The sequence below is a fragment of the Notechis scutatus genome, chromosome 3, assembly GCF_049901735.1.
Source record: "Notechis scutatus isolate UNSWTSFEM ecotype Mainland chromosome 3, rNotScu1.2, whole genome shotgun sequence".
Classification (NCBI taxonomy): domain Eukaryota; kingdom Metazoa; phylum Chordata; class Lepidosauria; order Squamata; family Elapidae; genus Notechis; species Notechis scutatus.
This window is the reverse complement of record NC_142011.1, coordinates 147,354,035-147,366,742: the sequence shown is the minus strand read 5'-3', so window position 1 is coordinate 147,366,742 and position 12,708 is coordinate 147,354,035. Positions and strand designations below refer to the sequence as shown.

At 40.4% G+C, this 12,708-nt stretch overlaps 1 long non-coding RNA gene across 2 annotated transcripts; it reads left to right on the top strand.

Moving 5' to 3' along the window:
• Window positions 1-6,569: 6,569 nt before the first annotated feature.
• Window positions 6,570-9,244, top strand: LOC148131433 (uncharacterized). Of its 2 annotated transcripts, none has more exons than XR_015748369.1 (3): window positions 6,570-6,694; window positions 7,590-7,707; window positions 9,110-9,244. It is a non-coding gene; the product is annotated as an uncharacterized LOC148131433 (long non-coding RNA). The 2 variants fall into 2 exon arrangements; XR_015748368.1 differs by having other exon boundaries at window positions 6,597-6,701.
• Window positions 9,245-12,708: the final 3,464 nt, after the last annotated feature.

Below are 12,708 nucleotides of genomic sequence, written 5' to 3'. Positions count from 1 at the left end.
GGCTTGGTGGTCATGTGACTAGCTGGGCATGGCTTGTATGTAAATATTATAAATATTTATGTAAATATTGAATTTTTTATTTAAAAAAGAGCAACTTTTACCCCAAATCAGGCAAAGCAGACAAGCAGATTGAGTTGCTCACAAAATCACAGATTCACTTAGAGATCTATGTTTCTGCCATTGGCTACCTGAGTCTGCACTGAATAATAGAACCTTCAGTCCTAAGGGAGGTTCAGCTCTGCTTAAAAGCAGAGCCGAAGATCTAAAGATTAGCTAGAAAGCAATTTCCTGCTTTCTAGCTAATCTAAATCTCCCGGCACAGCGGAACAGCTGATGGTCGGGGGAAAAAAAGGAAAAATATCAACTTAGCAGGCAAGTTTGCCAGGTAAGGAGTGAGTGGGCAGGTAGGGTTCCTGCAGGCCATGTGGGCGGCGCAGCCTTGTGTTCCTGTGCAGCCTGGATTCATTGCTTTGGGGGGGGTGCTCTGGTGTGGGGGGGTGACATTTCTCTGCGGACCACCAAAATTTTCTTGGAAACCACCAGTGGGCCGCAACCCACTGGTTGGCAAACACTGTTCTATGTTGCTTCTCTCCTTGATTACTTTCCATCCATTGCTTCTTGTTCTGCCTTCAAATGTTTTGGAGAATAGCTTGACTCCCTCTTCTTTGTGGCAGCCCCTCAAGATATTGGAATACTGCCATCATGTCACCTCAAGTCCTGCTTTTCATTTAAACTAGACATACCCAATTCCAGCAACCGTTCTTCATATGTTTTAGTTTCCAGTCCACTAATCATCTTTGTTGCTCTTCTCTACATTCTTTCTAGAGCAGTGGCCTTCAAACTTGACAGCTTGAAGACTTGTGAACTTCAGCTCCCAGAATTCCTCCTCCAGTCATGTTAGCTCAGGAATTCTGGGAGTTGAAGTCCACAAGTCTTAAACTTGCCAAGTTTGAAGACCCTTGTTCTAGAGTCTCAACATCTTTTTAATATCATGATGACATTAACATTTTCTGGCTGTATTACAAGATCAATAGGTGACATGGCAGGTTTTTGAGAACTGTACTTAGCTACAGTAGCATCACACAGATCTGCTTTATATCTGATCCACCTTGCAGTTGAAAAAGCAACTGGAACTCATTCGAAGTGTTGCTGGTCAGAAGAGAAAGAGATCTAACTTCTTAAGTGACTCCAAGGGAGGAATTGCATTTCCAAAGAGGCAGTGACAGGTAGTAGATGTTCTTATTCAAGCAGAAATTGTTTGGGAATATTTAGCTATGGTCCCTGAGCTTTCTCATTTTCTCTCATATTCCACTGCTGTGCTCCAGCTGTACACAGCCTGATCAGCAGCTGCTTCAGCACTATTTCCTCCAAAACCTTTGGGGCTAACTAATTAGCATCATTAGTTTTTTTTAAATCCACTCCAACTATTTTGCTACTTCTCAGATTGGAAGCAAACTTTACCATTTCCTCTTCCATACACCCCCTCCCCAAAATGCAGCCAAGCCCTCTGCAAATTCTGCAGGTCTATGCCCACTGGCACCAGTTCACTTGTTATATCAGCTTATAAATTTACTAGAGTATCACCCCACACAGCTGAAAGGACATTACACCTCACTCAAAGTCTACAAAAGGGATGTTCAAACTTGGCAAGTTGAAGACTTGTGGACTTCAACTCCCAGAATTCCTGAGCTAACATGACTGGAGGAGAAATTCTGGGAATTGAAGACCACAAGTCTTAAAGCTGGTCTACAGAAGCAAAGAGTCCACACTCATTACAAGGCATGAATCATTTCTTGTATGAAGAAAAAAAATGGTAGCAAAATGTGTGCATTGGTAGATAGAACCATTACTTATATGTGTGTTCCAGTAAACTATAAATTGAAACTAAGAGATTGTTAACCTCAATCCCAGAGTATCCTTTTCCTTTTACAATAGTTTTGTGAGCATAAGCATCTGCATCAGGGTGCATACAAAATGTGTGTTGCAACATCACAACACAAACTCCATCCTTTACCTATTTGCATACCACATCAAGATATACAAGTATGAAAGAGCAGAACTGGCATCATTTTGACATCATTGTAGTTGGAATGGATGTCTATTCTAGGCAGTAACAGCAATTATCCAAAGGCCCTCAGCTTAACGACTGAGATGGATTTGATCTGATGATGGATGAGTTTTCCTTGGCTAGAATGATACCAATCTTTTCCTAAAACTTACTATTTATTTATTTATTTATTTATTTATTTATTTATTTATTTATTTATTTATTTTTTTGTCAAGCATGTGTTAGATACAGATATAAATATAAACATGATTATTAATACATGAAATGGATGTGAATAAAAGAGAACATTTGGACAGGGACAGTAGGCACGCTGGTGCTCTTATGCACAGACCTCTTAGGAATGGGGTGAGGTCAACAGTAGACAGTCTAAGGTTAAAGTTTTTGGGGTTTGGGGAAGAAATCACAGAGTCAGGTAGTGTATTCCAGGCATTGACCACTCTCTTGCTGAAGTCGTATTTCCTGCAATCGAGTTTGGTGAGGTTTACCTTAAGTTTGTATCTATTGTGTGCTCGTGCTTTGTTGTGGTTGGAGCTGAAGTAGTCATTGACAGGTAGGACATTGCAATGTATGATTTTATATACAATACTTAGATCGCACCGAAGGCGGCATAGTTCTAAGTTGTCTGAGCCTAAAATTTCAAGTCTGGTGGCATAAGGTATTCTGTTGCAAGTAGAAGAGTTGAGGACTCTTCTCGTAAAATATCTCTGGACTCTTTCAATTGTATTAATGTCCAATATGCAGTGTGGGTTCCAGACAGATGAGCTGTATTCGAGAATTGGTCTAGCAAATGTTTTGTATGCTCTAGTTAGTAGTACAATATTACCAGAGAAAAAGCTACATAGGATTAGGTTAACAACTCTTAATGCCTTTTTGGCAATGTTGTAACAATGGACTCTGGCACTTAGATCATTTGAGATGAGTACTCCAAGGTGCTTGACAGAATGAGGGTGAGTAGGAATGACTTTTAAAAAGTTTTAATGACTTAAAATTTTCAAACGTGAGAAATTTAGGAGTCAGCATCTACGTAACTCCTCTTTTCTGGTCAAGGGGAGAAAAACTAGCAGGGAACATTTTGACTGTTAGTAGTGAAGCAGAGTAGTTGCAGGTTCTTTCCTAGATTCTCTGCAGTATTTTAAGCAGCATCCACCTATGCTTCTGGGAATTGCAGGTCAGGCTAGGGCAGTGTTTTTCAACCTCGGAAATTTGAAGATATGTGGACTTCAACTTCCAGAATTCCTCAGCAAGCATTGGAATTGAAATCTACATACCTTCAACTTGCTAAGGCTGGGCTAGGGTTTCCCTGTAGCAGTGGTAAGATTCAAATTTTTTTACTACCAGTTCTGTGGATGTAGCAGGGGAAGGATACTGTAAAATCTCCAGTCAGAGGTGGTATTTGCCGGTTCTCCAAACTACTCAAAATCTCCACTACTGGTTTTTCAGAACTGGTCAGAACCTGCTGAATGGCACCTCTGCCCTATAGGCTTCAAACTTTGAGATGTAGGCTAAGTTTTAAGGACAGTAAGACTCACATCTTAGTACATTTATCTGAACTGAATAAACTCTGGACTACAGTAGATACACACGAGGCAAAAATATTCATATGAATACATATGAATACACACACACACACACACACTATGTGATTTATTAAGTTTGATATATTCATTTATTTATAATTATAAACATGATATATTTTTATCCTTCACATCATTCCCACCAAAATTCCCAGATATATATTTGCAAATGGATGGAGGCCTGTTTACTGGATTTGATAAAAAAAAAAAAAGTGCTTGAATCATTTCTCTTTTTAAAGAGAGAATGAAAAAAGTTAATCACCTATTTAAATGGATCTGCCTTATAAGCATCAGTGGCATCTGTGTTTGAATGATCAAAGTACTATTCTACACAATACTTTCGAAGAGTATTTAGAAGGTAAATTATTCTTATTTATAATAGAACTTTACAGTTCTATAGTGTGATTTGAAGACTATTTAGAAGTGAAACAACTGGAAAAATGCCATATCCAAAGCCTCTCACTAAACATCCATCAAGCGAAATGTCAAAAGCCCCGAGGATCACCTGTGCCAAAATCAGCAGGCTCTGCCCAATCCCAGGCCACAAATAGTCTAATCAAAAGAAATTGCACCACTCCTTTAAAGTGTTCCTTCACTTCTCAGGAATGATTTTTCTAGACAAGCCACTTCTTTTCCTCTTACCAAGTCAACCACAATTGATCTTTATTCAGCCATAAGCCATTAACCCAATGGGAGGCTTTGCTTGAAATCACTTGTGTTATATATTTATATATATATATATATATATTCCAGATACAAAATTGAATGTGAAAGTGCTAAGTCTTTTGCTGTACAGCACACTGTGTGGTATATAAAAGGATATCCCCTTGCTAGAAGCAGTCTAGTCTAAATTCCTGAGATCCATGCTATAGCTCTTCACTCAGATGCTTCTTGAATTGTAGATTGGATGTGTCCCTATTAAAATTATTTGAAGTTCTTCCAGTCGAAAGAAAGGTTCAAACAAATATATGGGATGAGTATTTGACCCAACTTGTATTAATATATTTCCCCATGGAAAAACCACATTATATCTGTGAGTTTACTTTTACCATCACCTAATCTTTATCCAGCTATACTTTTTATTTTATTTTTTATTTTATTTTGTCATGCATGTATGAGAAATCAAATATAAGTATAAACATAACAGATAAACATATAGTATAAACAGGTATAAGTATATACATAATAAATGAATACAAGTAAATGGGAACAGTAGGACAGGGACGGTAGGCACGCTGGTGCCCAACAGACTTCTTAGGAATGGAGTGAGGTCCACGGTAGACTGTTTAAGGTTAAAGTTTGGGGGGGTGTTGAGGATGTAACAACAGAGTCTGGTAGTGCGTTCCAGGCATTTACCACTCTGTTGCTGAAGTCATATGGTATTTTCTGCAATCGAGTTTGGAGCGGTTTACTTTAAGTTTGTATCTATTATTTGCCCGTGTGTTATTGTGGTTGAAGCTGAAGTAGTCATTGGTAGGTAGGACATTGTAGTAGACAATGTTGTGTACTAAGCTTAGGTCAGACCGTAGGCTGGTCTACTGGTCCTAGATAAGGCCTGCAATGGGATCAAATGTTAAATCTTGATGTACGTAGGGATATAGCTAGCAACTCTGCTATAATGAACACACATACTATTTTTTTTACCATCCCCACAAATTTTTACCATGCCGTCATGCCTTCATATATATAAAAAAGGGTGTTTACGCTAGTTCTTCAGATTCTCTACCCTCAGTGGTGTGGATGGGACATTTTCATAATATTCTGCTTCAAAATACTTCAGTTTCAGTGGTAGTATGCTACCAGCACGGACAGGTTCTGCTGAACCGGTAGTAAAAAAAAGCCGATGATCAGCTGAATGAAGACAAAAGCGCAGGATCGGCCCTCCACCCACCCCTGCACTTTTCCTCTCCTTTATCCTTTCAGCCGATTGGCGCTTCAGGTCTCAGCTGGTGTGGGGAAAGCTGTGTGCCAGCATTAGGCAAAGCACCCCACTAAGCCACGTCCACCAAGCCACGCCCACCAAACCAGTGGTAAAACAATTTGAATCCTTCTACTGTTCAGTATATCTTCAAATGCCAAAGTTGAGACAGTCAGACATGTATTCCTGAAAAGCCCTTTTCATATTCAAAGGAATAAGCTAATCTCACTTATTACATATTATTTAGACTGGCCCCAAAAGACAATTGAGTCTTTGGGACAGTTGGGTTACAATGATCGGTATTGTGAAGTTTCCAGAAAAATGGCTAAATGTTGTAATAGCCATTAGAAGCTGAAGGTCTCTAGACATGCTTAGTTTCTGAATGGGGTTTTTATGTTGTATGCTTCTTTTTAACCGGGGTGGGGGATAGAGGTTGGTTTGTTACAATAAATAAATAAATAGTCCTGGCCTTACTTCATTTTCATTGTCATGCAGCTAGACCCTTTAGAGAGAAAAGATTTTAAAACCATACGTAAATACCTCCAAAACAACTTTCACTCAGTTCAAAGACTGAAAATCTGATTTATTCCATTTTAACTTCAATTTTGAAGTTACACAATGGACCCATTCATCTACTGAAATGTTTAACCCAGCCTATTCCTGAAGGCTCCAGGCAGAAAACAGAATTGGAAACTATAATATAGCATTATGCAAAGTGCTGCAAAAGCAAGTATAAGGCTAAAAATTTGCTAAGGCTAAAAATGCGAGCAGAATACAGCAGCATATTTATAATATTTTTTTAAAAAAAAATCAGTGGAAAGGCAATATAACCCAAGTTTGAGCTCTAAACAATCATTAACTTAGATCTGACTCAGATGAAAAATAAATAATGGATTTGTGTTCTTATCTGTTCGTAAAAATAACATCTTGGTTAGGACAAATACCAATCGATCTTAACTTCACAGCACTCAACAAACACAACAAAACCAATACCTTTTTTCATTACTAAATTTTACAGCACACTTAGGCTGATGGTTAGAGAATAAAAAGTAGAAGAGCAAAAAGAAAAGAGCTCATTGTTTCCAGTGTAGTGGACAAATTTCAAAGGGAAGAGAAAGTTCTTTGGAATATGAGGTACATGGTAAGATTGCCCAAGGCGTACATATTTTAATTGTGATTAAATAGTGCCTTCTGCACAACACCCAGGCAGCTCCTTACCTTTCTTTAATTAGCTGCATTTAGTGTGGGTTTAATGGTCAGTGAATATGGGTGTTAATTTGCGTAAATTAACATGTCATTTCCATATTTACTTCAAGATATTTAGTTGCATTGCTATTACCTTTTGTAGCTTTATTTTCCTAATTAATGTAATGGACGACAGACCACAATTCGCACTGAGCTTGCTTTGTTATCTCTCTTTCATTAAAAAAAAAAAAAGAGAGGGAATGAAAGAGATTCCACGCAGAGGTCTTTCTTTAAAAAGCAGTAATTTTATCTTCTGCATTTTCCTGTCACCACTAACTTCCTCCTGCTTTTATTTCCCTTCCTATTCACGAAAGCAAGCTGGGTGTATTCTTAATGCAGATATTTCAGGTAGTCCTCAACTTACAACAGTTCATTTTGCAACCGTTTGAAGTTACTTCACTGAAAAAAGGGACTTATAACCGTTTTTCACACTTATGACCGGTTGTTGCAGCTTCCTCATGGTCACATGATCAAAATTCAGACCCTTGGCAACCGATTCATATTTATGACAGTTGCAGTCATGTGATCCCCTTTGGTCACCTGACAAATGAAGCCAATGGGGAAACCAGATTTGCTTAACGACGGTATTACTTACTTAACAACTGCAGTGATTCGCTTAACAGATGTGGCAAGGAATGTCGTAAAACGGGACAAAACTCACTTAACAAACGTCTCACAGAAATGTTGGGCTCAATGATAGTCCTAAACTGTAATGCCTCCCTGTTTCAGTGTCAGTGATGAGAAAAGAGGCAGGAGTCTCCATTCCTGAATTTTTCTCACCCAGCCACAGGAAAAACAGCAAGAGAAGAAAACTCACAGGTGCAGCCAAGGAAAGCTGCAAAAGGACAATGGGTGGCTGCCTTGCCTTTGAATTCAGCAAGAGACAGCCAAGGAACATAAAGGTAATCTCTTTGTTGCAATTCAGCAGGATTTTAGCAAGTGGAGATACTAACTTAATTACCCCTGCTCCTTCAATGCACTGAAGTGCTGCAGCAGGCTATAAATCAATACCTCAGGTCACATTGCTAAAAGCATGGAAAAAAACAGGTTTTTCTCTTATTCTGGCATGTTGATCATTCTCACAGAGGTGTCTCTGGAGGTCAGGATCGGATGAGAAATAGAACAGCCATTGTGGAAGGATTACTAGAATCATTAATTATTCCTATAATTAATTATCCCTATAATTAATTACCTAGAATAATAATTAGTTATTTAAAATCACATTCACACAGAAATTGATCATTTCCTATGGGTAGGTATAGGAAGTAACATTCCCGGAACACCTTGAAAGCTGCTTTACATTCTGGGAACCTCATCTCTGAGTCAATTTATTGTGCGTTAGGGTTTTTCGGGAGGAACCTGTGTGCATGTGTGTTACTGCAATATGTGTTTGGTTCCTGAAGTGCACCTTTCCAGCAAACCATAGGTAGATCAGTGGTGGGATTCAAACATTTTACTACCAGTTCTGTGGGCATGGTTTGGTGGGCATGGTGTGGCGTGATGGGCGTGGTGTGGCTTGGTGGGCATAGTGTGGTTTGGTATGCGTAGCAGGGGAAGAATACTGCAAAATCTCCATTCCCATCCCACTCCTGGAGGAAGGTTACTGCAAAATCTCCATTCCCTCCCCACCCCACTATCCTGCTTTCCAGCTCTGTTCTCCTGTGCAGGGCAGCAAAAGAAGACCCAGCTGATCAGCTTGGACTTGGGAGGCAGAGAAGAGATGGGAGCAGGGCCAGTCAGAGGTGGTATTTGCCAGTTCTCCGAACTACTCAAAATTTCCGCTACCTGTTCTCCAGAACTGGTCAGAACCTTCTGAATACCACCTCTGATATAGATCACATCTGATTTCAATAAAATCCTGGAAGCTCATTATAGTAAAGATAAGATTTTTTTCATTTGAACATACGTCTGCTCTGGGCTGATGTGATTTTCAATTTTATCTGCTGAGCTAGAGAATTTACAACCTCCTAGAAGAGAAATGAGTTCTTGGGAACTCCTCAAGATATAGGGGGAGGGGAGGGCTGTTTCTAGCCAAGAGGGGCTTGGCATCCCTTCCTGATAGCTATTGTCAGTGGGAGGTTTTTAATTCTGGTTCACCTGGCTGAGCTGGTGCCTGCAAATATATCTGCTGCTTAGCATTACGTACCGTATGTGCAATATGCACAGCCAACATTTGGCTTATATGGGAAGGAAAGTCAGCAAGTTCCTGAGGCTCATGACTGCTGAATGTTTTACCCTTTGCACCGTGTTCTGCATGAGCATCACTTTGTTCCCAGGTGACCTTGTGCTTGTTCACCTGGACAGGAATGAAGAAGCCCAAGAGGATGCTTAATGTGTTCCAGTGCAAAATTTGAAAGTTGAAGAGAACTCCGCTTCTGGGAGGTCTCTTCAATGGAAAAATAGAATGGCCTGCTGTAAATCAGGTGAAATAATAAACATACACTTCCCACTTTATTCTGATTATTATTCCTATTATGCCAGGCAAGAATTATTATAATGGGGAGGGAAAAAAATCAATAAATGACAATACTTAGAATTGTATCCAGCACGGTCCATCCTAATTATGACTCATCCCAATTATCGCAGTTGAATATTTTGGAGTAGGGTTGGGAAAAGTGTTGGCCCTCCAGATGTTGAATTGCAATTCCCATCGTCTCTCATAATTAAATGTACAGTTTGTTAAGGCTGATTGGAGTTGGCCTTTCATATTTTAATAATCACTCATTGCACATTCCTATCATCAACGTAGCTTTTGAATTTCGCAATCATCAAAGGCAGCCCAGTGATTATATTATTATAGTTGACTAATGGAGAAATCACCAGGATAATTGAGGATGCTTATTTATGAGGATGAGTTCAAAGCTAGTTTGGGGTCTCTGTGACTGCACAGCATTAACTGTGGATCATTGTAATTATATTTTTGAAATATTTAGCCCCTCTTAGCTCCCCTTTATAAAAACTACAGGTAGTCCTCAATTTACAACCATTTGTTTAGTGATGGTTTGAAGTCACAACGGCACTGAAAAAAGTGACTTATGACTGCTTTTCACACTTACTACAGTTGTAGCATTCCCAATGATTGTGGAATGAAAATTCAGGCACTTGGCAACTGGCATGTATTTATTACAATTGCACTATGCTGGGTCATGTGATCACCATTTGTAGCCTTCCCAGCCAGCTTTCGACAAGCAAAGTCAATGGGGAAAGCTGTTCTGGCCAAGGCTTCCTGAGACAGTAACAATCACACTTTGTTCCCAAAAATCTTTTTATTTTATTTCAATGGCTGTGAATTAATTACATGCATTCACAGCCCGTAATGTGTCCCAAACAGTTTATGAATAGTCCAACAGACGTCTGCCACAGTCTTTCAGGATAATGATGATAAGCACCCACCTTGAAATCTCCCTTGAAATGCTGCCAACGACTAAATTGCCAATTAACTGTACAAGGCCAAATGGAGAACAAAGTCAACATGGAGCTTAAACCAACCAGAACGAACAAAGTTGCTTCCTGCAAAAGCTTATGTCCCTTTGCTCCTCCTTTATGTCTTATGGGAGGGGCCAATCATCTTCAAGCCTTACTCCCAAGTCACCCCTTTTGTCTTAACTGTTCTTGCCTTCTGGCAGCTCTGTGCAAGTGTGCACTGGGAACCGGCTCCCCCTGTTCCTCTGCCTCGCTAATGTCAGATTCTGGAGGCTCTGGAATTCACACATAACTCTCAGATGGCCCTGGCCCCATCTCTATGTCAGACACAGAACCCTCCCCAGACTCCAGAACTGGCCCATGTTCCTCCCCATTGTCTGACTCTGATGCTGCCAGCGCCGCAGGTCTCCGGCAGACCACAACAAAAGCCAGATTTGCTTAACAACCACACAATTCACTTAACTACTGCAATTATTTGCTTAACTATGGCTGCAAAAGTGTCATAAAAAGGGGTTAAACTCACATAACAATTGCCTTGCTTAGCAATGGAAACTTTGGATTCAGTTGTGTTCATCAGTCAAGGACTACCTGTATTTGAACTTATTTAGATTTTTATTTTAGACACTTGAATACAAGAGGAAATAAAGATGTTGAGAGAAGGATGCAATGGGTTTGTTTTATTTCCTCTTTGGGTGGAACGGAGTTATGGATAGCTTTGTTTCTTTGGAACTGTGGCAACTTGCTAATGTTTTGCCCTTGGCATTGCTGCAAGAATAGTGGTTTGGAAAGACTGATGTATAGAAAAAAGGATATCATCTAAAGAAGGAGAATATTTGTAGCTCAGAGCTTGCTTGTTATCTTGTAGACGTTTCATTATCCAAATTAGGTAACATCATCAGTGCTAATAAGGAGTATGGTTTGCTGTCAGAATATCTCAAAAACCATCAACAGACTATGACAACCACATGGAATCATGTAGTATGCAAGCCAACTAAAGTCCTTCAAAACATCCTAAGCAGACCAAAAAACCCAGCAACCCCAGAAAAAAAAATCCAGAAGTAATCTAAAACATACAATGTAATGACCATGACAGCCACTATATAGGACAAACAGGCACAAGAGTGGCAGAACACATCCGTGAACACCAACTAGCAGTCCAAAGACATGATGAAAACTCCTTAATTTCACAACATAGAAATAGATGTAACCATACTTTCAACTGGGAAAATGTGACTGTCCTAGACCAAGCCAAGTCCAAAAACATCAGAGAATTTCTAGAAGTCTGGCACTATGACAAATTAGCCATCAATAGATACCCTGTTTTCCTGAAAATACGACCTACCCTGAAAGTAAGTCCTAGCTTGGTTTTTACATGTGCACCCAATATAAGCCCTATCCACAAAATAAGCCCTAATTGAGATCCTGCACACTCCAGAGTGCATGGGTAAAAATTAAACTAGGGTGGGGATAGGCTGGTGGAGCTGCCCTACTACTGTACCTTTGGACAGTTGTATCCAAGCCATGCACACCCCAACACCTGCCTTGCTAGCCAATTTCTTCTGCAGCTGGCAAGGCTTTCCTGAAGGCCTCTGTAGCTGATAACAAAGCTCTGGATCAATATGGAGTTCTGTTATCGGCTGCAGATGCCTTCAGGAAAGCCTTGCTGGCCACAGAAGAAGTTCCTGAAGGGCAAAAAGAAGGCTGGGGGTGACGCACGCAAGTGAGGTTAGTCAGTGGATGACATCCCCCCCCCCCCCAAAAAGACCTGGTGCCTTTTTTGGTGGCAAAAATATATAAGACAGGGTCTTATTTTCGGGAAAACATGTTACATAAACATTAACAACATCTATAGACTATGCAAAAGAGACAATCAACCAGCCAAAAAGGGAACAAAAAGACCCAAGCATCTCTCCACTAATAATCAGCACCCAGGTCAGCATAGATTAACTTCAAGTGTTGGGCTTCAACAACACTACTGCCGAAATGAAGCCCGACACATAGTCACGTCCTCCAGATTGGGGCGAGTGATCCTTCCTGACGACCCCGGGTTGATGACAGCTGACGATGCCAAATGCAACCTCTTTTCCCCCTGTCAGGTGTAACCAATGCTACCGATGAAATGAAGCTCGATACGTCATCGTAGCTACCAGCCAGGAGACTAATGGATCATCTGTTCGGCATGACCGGCTGCAGGGTTGCCCAGTCAACTGTTCAGCGTTTTGCAACTATCTCAGCAAAACGCCTGTCTCTTTCTCAACACGCCCAGCCGGGGAACATTTCGAAAGATAGTATCAGCTGGTCAGCATGTCATATGGGGGATCGGGGTAGAGAGAGACCTGGGATAAAGGGCAGGTATTATCTGAGAGCTTTTACACCGTAGATAGAATGCGGGTGGGTGACGGATGTTGGGTAGTTATCAGGGGCAGGTGTTAGCTAATGATTGGGGGTGGAAAGGGATTATAAAAAGCGCTGAGAGGCAG